Raw genomic sequence first — 13,278 nt, forward strand, 5'->3', positions numbered from 1 at the left:
TCATACTTTGGTGTATTGTGGGACTCCTAAGACTGGCTGTGTGTTTATGTAGGGTGTACTTTAACTCATTTGACAGCATTCAAGACCCCTTTCCTCATACTGGGTTTCTATATCCAGGCTTTATATGGATTTTGCATAGTCTTAATTTAACCTGTTGTTCTATGTATGTGGGCTGGTTTTCCTTGTCTACTTGACAATGGCATTGAGACATCAAAGATTAGGGAGCCTCAGGAAAAGAAAATGCCTCCATGGGATTCAGAAATGAGGCATTCTCTCAATGACTGATCAATGGCAGAGGGCACAGCCCATTGAGAGTTGGGTCATTCCTGGGCTGGTCCTGGTTTCTATAAGAAGAGAGGATGAGTAAGTCCTGTGAGGTAAGAAAGTAAGAAGCACACCCCCATCACATTTCCATCATACTTGACTCAAGGATCCTGCCCTTCTCGAGTTCCTTCCCTGATATTCTTTAATAGTGAACAACAATATGGAAGTATAAGCCAACTAAACCCTTTTCACCCAGTTTTGCTTTTTGGTCATGGTGTTTCATCACAAAAGCAGAATCCCTAATTATAACAAGACACCATGATATGTATGAGATTCTAAAGGTAAACAAAGAAGAGAGATTTGGGGAAATGTGGGACTCAGATGAATGGTGGAGGGAAGCACTGCAGTTAAGGTAAAAAAAAAAGAAGAAACAAAGGACAAATGAAAGAGAGGAATGAGGACAAATGGGGGAAGATTGGGTCAAGGAAAGATGAAAATTCAGCATAGCAAATACCAAATCCTGTGGTTCTCTCTCAGGTACATGGGGCTACATATTTTGATTGTTTTGTTTGTTTTAGTTTTTGGTTTTTGGTTTGTGTTTCTTGGAGCCTTTCTTGTAACTACCTCTTGTAGCCCAGACTGGCCTTGAACTCACAAAAATGCACCACCAATGACTGGTGGGGCTTCATTTTCAAAGGGCTTACTTAATTAGCTCTAGCCCTACTGAAGCATTAATCTAATTGATATTTAAAATAAAAACTCAGACCAGGCAGTTGTGGCACACACCTTTAATTCCAGCACTTGGGAAGCAGAAGCAGGCAGATCTCTGTGAGTTCAAGGCCAGCCTGGGCTACAAAATGAGTTCCAGGACAGGCTCCAAAGCCACAGAGAAACCCTGTCTCAGAAAAACTAAACTAAACTAAACTAAACTAAAATAAACTAAAATAAAATAAAATAAAAACTCAGGAGTCAGAGAGCAGTGTAAGAACTTAAAAGATCAGAAAACCAATTGATCAGCCACTGGTGACTACTACCTCTTCAATTTCTCCATGCAAGAAAAGAGCTCATATCTTCTCTCAAACTTGCCTTAATCCTGACTCCTACCTGGCCAAAGTCCTCCAAACCTCCAGGATAATTTTCAGTCAGGTTGTTGTTAGCTCCTGTCCTGACTCCAAGCAAGCTGTGTTATGAGAACATGATCAAAATTCATACATTTCCCCTTTCTTACTAAATAAAAAGTGAAGAATTTAACTAACACTGTAGTGAGGGGCTGCGGGCCGCGTTCCTGCTGCCCGGCTCCTGGCCGCCCGGCTAGCTTTACCCGAAATAATTACACAGAAACTGTATTCTTTTAAATATTGCCTGGCCCATTATTTTCAGCCTCTTATTCACATCTTGACTAACCCATATCTAATAATCTGTGTAACACCATGAATGGTGTCTTACCGGGAAATATTCAGCATCTCTGACCTGGTGGCTGGCTTCATTGCATCTGGTTGTAGAGGCAGGGCAATTGTCTGAGCCATCTACCTCACTTTCTTCTTCCTGTTCTGTCTACTCCACCCACCTATTTTCTAACCTATTAGGCCAAGCAGTTTTCTTTATTAATTAACCAATGAAATCAACAGATTGATAGAAGACCCGCCTCCATCACTAACACAGTAAAGCTATATACAAAATATACAACAACTATATATAAATATATAGGAAACAATGAAAAATCCATTTGTATTTGGTAAGTTTAGAGAAAATACTTTATTATCTATCCTATCTAGGTAAGTCCAGAGTGTTGTACCTAAATCATTTTTATTCCAACCTAAAATAAACTTTTTATATCTCTTAACCTTACATATTTCATGGTAGTTTCTGAGTTGTTTCAATTTGGTAACAGAGAGAACTACAATTATCTAGTATTTAACTCCATTAGAGACCTAAGAAGGATATAATACTACCTGAGTAAACAGAAAGTATAGTGTTTATCTACCTCCATGCAGAAATCTCAAGTCCAAATAGATCAAAACATAAAACCAACCACATAAAACCATGAAACTGGGAAGTACACTTGAACACATTGGTACAGGAGACCACTTTCTAAATATAACCCCAGCAGCATGAACACTAATAGCAATATTTAATAGATGGGACTACCTGAAACTAAGAACTTTCTGAAAAGCTGAGGAAATGTTCAATAAAACGGCAGCCTACAGGATGGAAAAAGGTCTTCTTCAACCCCACATCAAACAGAGGGCTGATATCCAAAATATATAAAGAGCTCAAGGAACTGGTCATTAGAAGATTAATAATCCAATAGAAAAAATGTACAGACTTAAACAGAGAACTCTCAACAGATGACTATAGAATGACTGAAAGACACTTAAGGAAATGCTCAACATCCTTAGCCATTAGAGAAATGTAAAAGCAACTCAGATTTCACCTTATACCTGTAAAAATAACCAAGATCAAAAACACTGAGGACAGTTTATGCTGGAGAGGATGTCGGGTGAAGGGAAAACTTCTCCATTGCTGGTGGGCATGCAAACTGATACAATCACTTTAGAAATAAGAATGGTGATTTCTCAGAAAATTAGGACACAACCTACCTCAAGACCAAGTAATACCTAAATGATTCTCAATCATACCCCAAGGGCATGACTCCAGCTATATTCATATCAGCACTATTTGTATTAGCCTGGTAACAACCTAAACACTCCCTGACCAAAGAATGGATGAGGAAAATGTGCTGCATTTACACAATGGAGTACCACACAGCACGAAAAAAAATGACATCTTGAAACTGCAGGCAAATTTATGGATCAAGAACACAGCATACTGAGTGAGGTAACCCAGACCCAGAAAGACAAATATACAATGTCCTCACTCATAAGTGGCTTTTAGACCTAAAGCAAAGAAAACCAGCCTACAATTCTCAACCCCAGAGAACCTAGATAACAAAGAGGAATCTAAGAGAGACACACATGGATCTAATCTACATGGAAAGTAGCAAAAGACAGAATCTTCTGACCTAATTGGGAGCATGGGAATCATGGGAGAAGGTAGAAGAGGGGAGGAAGGGAGGAGAGCAGAGAAAAATATATACCTCAATAAAAACAATTTAAAAAACTAAGAAATGACATAAACAACTGACTGCCTGGACAGTCACCCAGGACTTCACCCAAGATTCCACTGTACCATTGGAACTTTTAACTTTGTCCTATACACCTATAAGATCTGACCAAGTTTCTGTGAAGCAGGAATTTTGAAGGACTGTCCTGCTATGCCATGGCAATGCTCAGCTGTCACTTTCTTTTGTGTCCTGCTTATCTAACTTTGGCAGTATACTGTCAGTATGTAAGTCAAAGACAGTTTCTTGCCAGTAGTGCCTAAGTCTTGCCAGCAAGAAAGTTAACTACATTTAGTTAATTTGTATGATAGCCATCATTTCTCTGAAGTAGATTGGTGTTGTCAGGAACAGACCTGTCTTGCCATAAAAGCCTTATATAATCATAACATCTTAAATGTCATATGTTGAATAGGAAATGTTTGATGACTTATTTAAAATGTATTTTTGGCCAGAGAGTGATGATGCATATCTTTAATCCCAGTACTTGTGTGGCAGAAGCAGGTTGATCTCAGTGTGCTCAAAGCCACTCTTTTCTACAAAGTGATTTCCAGGACAACCAGAGTAATACAAATGAACCCTATCATGAAAAAAATGGAAATGAAATGTCTTTTTGTTTCACCTTGAAAGCCTACCGAACATGACTGTAAGTATGATTATAATATGTAACTATTAATCTGTAATTTTATTAATATAAATAGCTTGTAATAGTAATTTTAAGGACTAGAGAATTATTTTATATCGTAAAGTGACTTGTTGGGCACAAAACCTAACATAAATGTAGAAATGTATGTACAGTATATTTTATCAAAAATAACTTTGAATTTGCATGAATATACAAAAATATGTTAAAAATTAAAAACATCTATAATATAACAAAAATTAATCTCAAATATGTATTAATATACAAAATCCATATTAATGTAAAATATTTAATAAAATAGTTGTTTTTTATTTAATGTCAATTTAGTAATCTATCACTTATCCTATAATTTCTATACCTTCCTTTTTTCTTTTCAGAACAAGATAACTGAATATAATCTCCTTTGTTTATATTTTTTACCATTACTCATAGTAACTTGTTACCACCTCCACCTCAATGATGACATAAATCATGACCTAATGAATGACCAAACTGCTTGCCCCAGATCTTGGCAATATGGAAACCATGTTTTAAAATTTTTTTGTTGTCTGTGGGCAATGGCATCTATAAGGGTCCCTGAAATAAACCTAGGATAATTTCAATTCATGGGCGAACTGCCTGTATTATCTCTTGTCCAGCCTTTGTGTAATGGGAAAGTGGAGGAACTATCTCAAGTTCTGGCTAATGTAGTGCATGAGGACCATCTTAAATAGTATCTTGGAATTGTCCTGAATAATACATAGCCCAAAGCTGACCTTTGGAGAGGTAGTCAGTTTAGTGGCATTACCGCACTCTAGGAGGAATCAATGTTGTGGGGCCCTTAGCCCCTCTTTAAGATTTTAATGGTCACTGTTAAGAATGATCATGGTTTACTGTAGAAAACCTTTTAAGTGCTGTATGTAGTAAAGCTCAAAGAGGTTAAAGGAACATTTTTTTTATTTATATACAGAATTCAAAAACTTAATTTTAAGTTACTTGATAGAGATTTAGACCCAAAAACATGAACAGGAATTAAGAAGAAGTCGTTTTTAAAATTAGATTTTAGATGTAGTGCAAATTGATCTTATTCATAAACCCTGTAGACAGATAGTAGGGCTAAAAGCTGAGAGATTAGAGAAGCACAGCATCCAGCCACTAGTTCTTAGCTCTATAAAATTTCCAGTCCAATGTGGGAGCCCATGTGTGACTCAGTTTCTATCTGGAGTCATTTCAGACTTAAAAATTCCATTTGAGTTCAAGCATGCCTGCTGTTCTTCTAGTAACCTTGAGGGCTGTGAGTAACATCTGTGTTTCCCAACAGAAAAAGCATTTTGCCCAGCTGAAAGAGCCCATTTTTTCTATTGAGTTTTGGGCTAGTGTAGGCCAACCACAGGCACTCCTTGTTAGAAGCTGCTTAGCTGAATCAGATAATGCACAGGTTTGAGCTGCCTACAAGCACAGTGCAGGGAGGTTGGTAGCTGACTGTACTGCTTTTTGATCTGCATTTTGACTGTATTTAGTATATATGCTGGCTGAGAAACAAACTCGGGCTGTTTTCTATTGACCTTCCATCCTCTCAGTCTAACCTATGATTCTCTCTTCATTTCTCTTAATCCAACTTTTCCTTAGCCTCAGCATCCCCTCCAAGGGAAGCCCTAGATAAATGTTGTTACACTCACCAAATGGGGTATCCAGTCTCTACAAGTCCTTAGAGTGAATGCTCTTTCTACAAAACACTCAATCCTCAGCTCCTCTCTCATACCACCTTATATTCCTCTTTCTGCCTAGGCATGCCACTTCTTATCTGCAACTCCTTAGTGATAGGATTAAAGATGTGAGGCACCAGAATTTGACTACTGGGATTAAAGTGTGACTACTGTAATTAAAGGTGTGTGTCAGTATTGCCTGTGGTATAAGACTGGCCAGGGCATCTGTTTTACTTTATGATCTTCAGGCAAGCTTTATTATTAAAATATAAATGAAAAAATTAAATAATTAGAAGCAAACATCTGAGATCAAGAAAAGAAAAGTAAAACTGTTTATCACCAAAGAGTATAAAAAATATTCTGAGTACAAATTGGGGAAGGTCCATCATTATCAAAAACAATGAAAGATATAATTAAATTATGGTTCACAAAATCAACAATATGGATGACACCATTGACAAAACAAGACACAAACACAAATCTACACACACACACACACACACACACACACACACACATATTATTGTTTCTTAAAGAAGAACAACAAGGTTCTAATCAAAATCACTGGCCATATCACATCCTGTTCTTTCCTTTACAATAATAGAAAATGGGTTGGGTGAGAAGGGCTGTTTCACCAAAATTTACAAAATTCACTTTGAAGTTTTCACTTTACAGAAAATAGATTTGATTACTGAAAGCATCTCATTCTCTTATGATAAAGAAAATGATGTCTGTTAGGATCACTTACCATGTTGTTTCCTACAATTGGTGACTGAATCCAAGTCTGCATTACAGTGAGGAAATGAAATCTGTTTAAATGAAATTTCAAAACAACAGATTTTTAAAGAATCAGTGTTCATGTAAATCAACTTGATTTACTCCAACTGCTCTATAAGTTCCAAGCACTTTTGAAAATAAGGTTACTGCTATTTTTTTGTGTATGTTTGTGTATTTTTATGAAGAAGACTTTTTTTTAATTAGATTTTAGATGTAGTACAAATTGATCTTATTCATAACCCTGTAGACAGATAGTAGGGCTAAAAGCTGAGAGATTAGAGAAGCACAGCATCCAGCCACTAGTTCTTAGCTCGAGGAGAGAGAGAGAGAGAGAGAGAGAGCGAGAGAGAGAGAGCGAGAGAGAGAGAGAGAGAGAGAGAGAGAGAGAGAGAGAGAGAGAGAGAGCGAGAGAGAGAGAGCGAGAGAGAGAGAGAGAGAGAGAGAGAGAGAGAGAGAGAGAGAGAGAGAGAGAGAGAGAGAGAGGTGAGATACAAAAGGGAGGTGGCTGAATTGGGAATAGTAGAGATCTATAAACCTCCCAACTTGTGTGTAGGTATCTGAACTCAGGTCATCCACAAAAAGAATATGTGCTGAGCCACCTGCCAAAACCTTTTAACCAACAAGTCAAGTCTTTCTCAGATTAAGAAAATGAAGAAACACAAAACATAAAAAAGAAGGAAAAATGATTCTTAGGAAGATGATCTATAAAAATTATGATTTAGTGTATGGTAAGTTTCCAGCATTAAATGAATACAAATAGCTTTGCCCAACAATTTATAACTGGACAACTGATAACAAACCAATATTTCCAGTGGAAACATTCAGAAGGCTCAAGGGCTTGTGTATTGATCATACCAACAATTAAATAGCAAAGATTCAAATATGAAGATAGCAACAACTGGAAAACACAGATATGTCAGGAAATGGAAAGAGGCAGGCATCTAAGAAGAAAAAAAGCACTCTTTCTACAGAGACTTTCCAAAAAAATAATTACCTAATAACATTAGAAATTTCCTGAATAAAACTGATGAAGGTCCATCATTTTAAAGATAACCAATAATATATTTAGATTACAGTTAGATTAGAGAAAAAATAGTATACAAATTCATGGATTATGACTTTTATACTTTTCACAATTATAAATAAATAAAAAATGTGCACAATTTTTGTGAAAGAATTAACTGGAAGGAAATAAAAAAGCAAAAGCAGAGGCAGAAATACATAGTCAACTTTTAATCAAAAGACCAAAGAAAACTTAGACAAGGAAAAGTGTGATCTTGTCCAATGTTACCCAGCTACCTCTGATTATATGCGTACAGCAATTAAATAAACACAAACTGCACAACTTTCACAAAGTTATCTCAAAGTGACCCTTAAACTGTTGTTTCTGACCTCCAGTTACTGATATGTCTTCCAAAGAGAAAATTCTCATGATATAGATGTTCTCTTAGGAAACAGAAATCTCTTGTGATGGCTCAACAGCCCCTTATGCTTTCTTCTGGTTTCAGATAAATGCTGCTCCACTGATATCCAATTCCAAACAACCTAGAAAAAATGATTTAAGGAATAGTGGGGAAAGCAGGTGGTTTTGGAGATACGTGCCTGAGCAGTGGGCCTGGGGTCTTTGGGGAGCCATGGAGGGAGACCCGGGGGTGCAGGGGACAATGGGAACAGCCTGTGCAATGAGTCCCCATTCTATGCCACCCCACCATCCCAGGACCCTCCCACTACAGGCTCACCTGAAGGGGCCCTGGCAGCCAGGAGCAGGAGGATGAGCCAAGACTGTTTCAGGTGAACCCCAGGGACAGCATCACTGAGGACCCAGAGGTAGAAGTGATCAAAGCTTCAGGGAGTCAGGGAGATAGATGAAGAGGATGAGAAGTTAAAGGAGCTACAAAATGAGGTAGAGAAGCAGATGAAGAAGAGAACAACCTCAGGCAACGCTGGCTCAGGGATCACGTCTCTGGAGAAGATGGAGGCTGATGCCAGTTCCATCTATGTTGGCAATGTGGACTATGGTGCAACAGCAGAAGAGCTGCAAGCTCACTTTCATGGCTGTGTTTCAGTCGATCGTGTTACTACAGTCTGTGACCAATTCAGTGGCCTTGCCAAAGGGTTTGCATATATAGAATTCTTAGACAAAGAGTCAGTGAGGACTTCCCTGGCTTTAGATGATTCCCTGTTTACAGGGAGACAGATCAAGGTGATTCCCATCAGCACAACAGACGGGTTTCCCATATGCCCAATACTGTGCCTGAACTACCAATTACAACAGCTCCCAGTCTGGATTCTACAGTGTTTAAACAGCTGGCTCTTGGATCTAAAAAAGAATTAAAAGAAAAGAAAGAAAAACAGAAGATGGAAAAATATTTTCTAAAAAAGATATACTGTGGAAGGTGGAGAATCCCATAAATAACTGAGGAGCGACCTGCTCTGGGCAGTAGGGCAGGCCCAGGGAGTAAGGCAGGGTGACATATTCCCTCTGGAGATTCGATATTTACACTTCTCAAATGTGCAAACTGCTCCCAGTTTTCCTGCCCCACTTCACTCTCTTTGGGCCTGCTCAAGGGTAGGTGGGCACGGATATAGGAGACCTTTTGTTTACCTACAGCGCTGCAGGGCACCAGTCTGTTAAGCTTGTTTCCTTCCCTCATCTTCTCCCTGCCTTCTCCTGATTTACCAGGTCTAGCACACCCTACCCTTCTTTCCTCAGGGATCCTGCCTCTCCAGTTTGTCTGGTGATTTTTTTGTTTGCTTTTTTGTTTATTTTTCTGTCTTGAGTGTCTTTCTTTGCAGGTTTTTTAGTGGAAAGAACTCACTCGCAGTGGATTCAGGGTAAAATCCACTCACCCCGGGGAAATGCACTACTGTGTTTTAGGAAGGTTTGCAGCATTGGTTTTTTGTTTTTGTTGTTGTTTATCAGGTGTTCTTATTTTGTTTTATTTTTTCTTTACATTTTTCACTTTTATTTGGAGGGAATGGGAAGAAATGGGAATAAGGAGGTGGGAACTGGATTTTGTTTATTTTTTAAACTCATTTACAAGGGATGGGTTTTTTTAAAATAATGTGTCATGAAGATAGTTGTTTATGAAAAAGAAAAATGATTTAAAATTTATTTTCTCCTACATGGATTATGGTCCAATATGTGAATTATGCTCTGTCTACCTGCCCACACAACGCACAACTAAGAAATTTCTGCAGATCAGAAACTCATTTGTCCCCTGGAACTAAGCTTCACTGGATCACACCACTGCAGCTAGTGGCAGCATCATGTTAAAAGCATTCTAATCATGCATTGCTAGAAGATCAATATTTTCATTTCCTACCAGTTCCTAAACTATTTGTAATCTTTATCACACAAATCTGAAATTGGAATGTAATACTGAAAACTTCTGGAATCTACATCTTGAGTTTGCTAATCTCTCTTTCCACTGCACACCAAGTGCAGTGTCCATGTGTGTACTCTGGACAATCAGCATCATATCCTCCAGTTCCAGAGTCTCCCCTGCCCCAGTAAATTCATATACAGAGAGGCTCAGAGGACAAGGGCCACTGCCAACATGAACCACATGGACCAACATAACTTCATTCTGGCTCATGATCAGTCCAAGTCACAGCAGAAATTACATTTCAACAGACCTGAACACCCAACAATCACCACGGTATAGCTTGTGATTTTCCTTACTATTACAGCAGAGGCAGAATAGAATCATGGAAAGAACCCACAAACTGTCTGCCACTAGTACTCCCCATTGCTAACCCTTCCCAGAATTCCTCACTGGCTAGGGCCACCCAGCTAGGCCGCACAATATTACCAGCTCCTCTATTGGAGGATCAGAGATCAAATGACTCTGACAATGCAGTCCTTCCAGTTCTGCCCTCCCAGCCCAGGAATCAGGGCCCCAGTTTAGACAGTTTATATTTAGTACACATTATTCGACTCTCCTAGAGCACATCCTGTTCCTCATCCAAAGCACAGGGTCCTTTGTGTGCACATTCCATTGCACACTCCATTTCCAGTGCAGCCATCCCATTGCCTCAGAGATGGGAAATCCTGCAGACAAACACAGGTCACATTCGTAAAGTAACTACTGTTACTGTGTAACTGTTGTTAAAGAAAAACAGAGCAGGAAATAGAAAACAATTGGGGTCATGTTAGGGCATGGATGGATCAAAGAAAATGTGAGTATGATGCAAGTTTAATCTCAAAAATCATTTTGAAAAGTTGAAACAGACTTTATGACCATATGGTCCAGACATTAGGGATTTGTATTAGAGACCATTAAAGATGTCCTATATACATTCTCTAAAGATGAACATCCTAATCCAGAAAAGGAACAGTTCTGTTCACCAGGACCAAAACATTTTACCCAGATCTTTTATTTTGCATGAGCTACTACAAATATAGCAATTAGGTTTAAAGATAAGGTCTGTAACTAACCCAGATTCTTGATTGCCATGGTCTGTGCATGGCAAACAGTGGTCAGTCAGGATAATCATACCACATCTACAACGGACTGCCTGATTCCACATAGGTAATCTCAACTACTGTTGAAGGAGGAAAGCTCTCACCCTCCTTCCCTCCTCTCCTTTTCTGCACTGTGTCTCAACAGCTTCAAAGTTGGTCAATGAGCTAAATCCTTGTACAGGTCCCTCTTCTTCTTAGGGCTCAATAAAATCCAGAAAGATCAGCAGACCCTCATTAACTGTTCTATTTTTCTTTCTCATTGCTAGCCAAGGCCAAACCTGAAAGAAGTTTCAGGAATTTTATCCTAGCACTGGGCAGCAGAGTTAGGATTACGTGTTCAAAATGATTCTTTGTTACCTAACATGAGGCAAGCCTAACCTATAGGAGACATTTCTCTACAAAGAAATCAATAGTCAACATCATGAGAGAAATGAAATGAAACTATTAGTAACTTAGAAACATTGGAGAACAGAAACAAATAGAGATAAGAGCAGCAATACACTTAAACTAAATATTTGAAAATTATTCCAATAAGTGATTTCAAAAGTAATAAAAATATTAAACTTTCAAGATTAAAAAAAAACTTTGTATATTGACTTTGAAAAAGAGTGGGCCCTTCCCTAAGAGAGAGGACATCATGAATGGGAGATAGATTGATGTTGCTCCTATGCATATGTTTGCTGCTGAGATCTATATAATGTGACAAGTAGAGTTACACCCAGTGGCCTGTTCCCAAACCTCTGAGCTGGATAACTATGTCAAGCAAGATCATTCATATCTTCATAGGATTGTTTCATAATTGCAAATTCAATGTTCATTGGCTCACGATAACCTTCCCAAAGTGTTCACCACTCACCATCTGGTCTATATACATTAACATGGCATTAATTAAAATAAAACATACTGGGAAATTGCAAAATCACTCCTGCTACTACAGTCCAGTCCTTTTTCATAATGGCAGCACCAACACCTGATTGCCTATGTTGTGTCCCCTGCAGTGTACACAATAATCTATTTCTCCTATTGTGGTCTGAAGACAGAAGAAATGCTCCGTATGCAAATCCTTTTCCTATGACTACATTGTATAGTCAACTACATGACTCAAATGCATAATTTTAAAGCTTTGAGGTGGTACCGTTTTTTATCTAAGAATTTTGAAAGTGTAATATAGAGAACAGCAAGGTCATTGCCCTGGACACCAACATACCAACCCCACCTAAGTCAATATAACAGAAGTTGTTGTAGTGGGAGCGGCGGGCTGTGTCCCGCCACCCGCCCGCGGCTAGCTTTACACCCGAAATAATTACACGGAAACTGTATTTTTTTAAAACACTGCCTGGCCCATAGTTTTAGCCTCTTATTGGTTAATTTTTACATCTTTTTTTAACCCATATTTAGTAATCTGGGTAGCACCACGAGGTGTGGCTTACCAGGAGAGATCTTAACCTGCGTCCATCTCGGAGAGGAGCAGCATGGAGACTCCTATGGAGACTGCCTGAAGCGTCTCCCCAACTCTACTTTCTTGTTCCCACAATTTTGTTCTGTCTACTCCACCTACCTAATTTTTTGTCTCTTAAAGGGCCAAGACAGTTTTCTTTATTAATTAACCAATAAAAAAAAAACATAGACAGATAACTCTCCTCCATCAAGTTGTCTCAGAAACAAGATGGAAATGCAGCTGTTTTAGAACTGATATGCATTTCCATTGAGAAACCACTTCACTCACTAAGGAAATTAATAATGAAAAATCTGTTTAATGATGGCATAGATCCATCTTTGGCTAATGCCAAAGGAGCAAACTAAGATAGATTTTGAGTTCCACATATGCTATTTTCCTTACGTGTCCTTTAGGTTCAGGTTCCAGGATACACCTTGAACAATTGAAATAAAAACAGACAACTTGCCAGACTAGACATTTAGGCAGACAGGAGAGTTACACATCAAAGTTATTCTCAGAATAATTTCTTAAGTACAAGGGTGATGGAGGACTCTCATTTGTTAATAAAGAAACTGCCTTGGCTTTTTGATAGGGCAGGATTTAGATAGATGAAGTAGACAGAACAGAATGCTGGGAAAGAGGGAAGTTAGTCAAATGCCTCAAGCAGTTGCCATGAAGCCAGCCACCATGTCAGATATGCTGAATCTTTCCCGGTAAGACACCACTTCGTGGTGCTACACAGATTATTAGAAATGGGTTAATCAAGATGTGAGAATTAGACAATAAGAGGCTGGAACTAATGGGCCAGGCAGTGTTTAAAAGAATACAATTTGTGTGTTGTTATTGCGGGTATAAAGCTAGCCATGTGGGATCCGGGTTGGATGA

The 13,278-nt window shown here is 38.6% G+C and overlaps 1 pseudogene; it reads left to right on the top strand.

Moving 5' to 3' along the window:
- The first annotated feature begins 277 nt into the window (after positions 1-277).
- On the top strand, positions 278-8,790 carry LOC119805829 (annotated as a pseudogene).
- The last annotated feature ends 4,488 nt before the right edge of the window (positions 8,791-13,278 follow it).

Source organism: Arvicola amphibius, unplaced genomic scaffold, assembly GCF_903992535.2.
Source record: "Arvicola amphibius unplaced genomic scaffold, mArvAmp1.2, whole genome shotgun sequence".
Classification (NCBI taxonomy): domain Eukaryota; kingdom Metazoa; phylum Chordata; class Mammalia; order Rodentia; family Cricetidae; genus Arvicola; species Arvicola amphibius.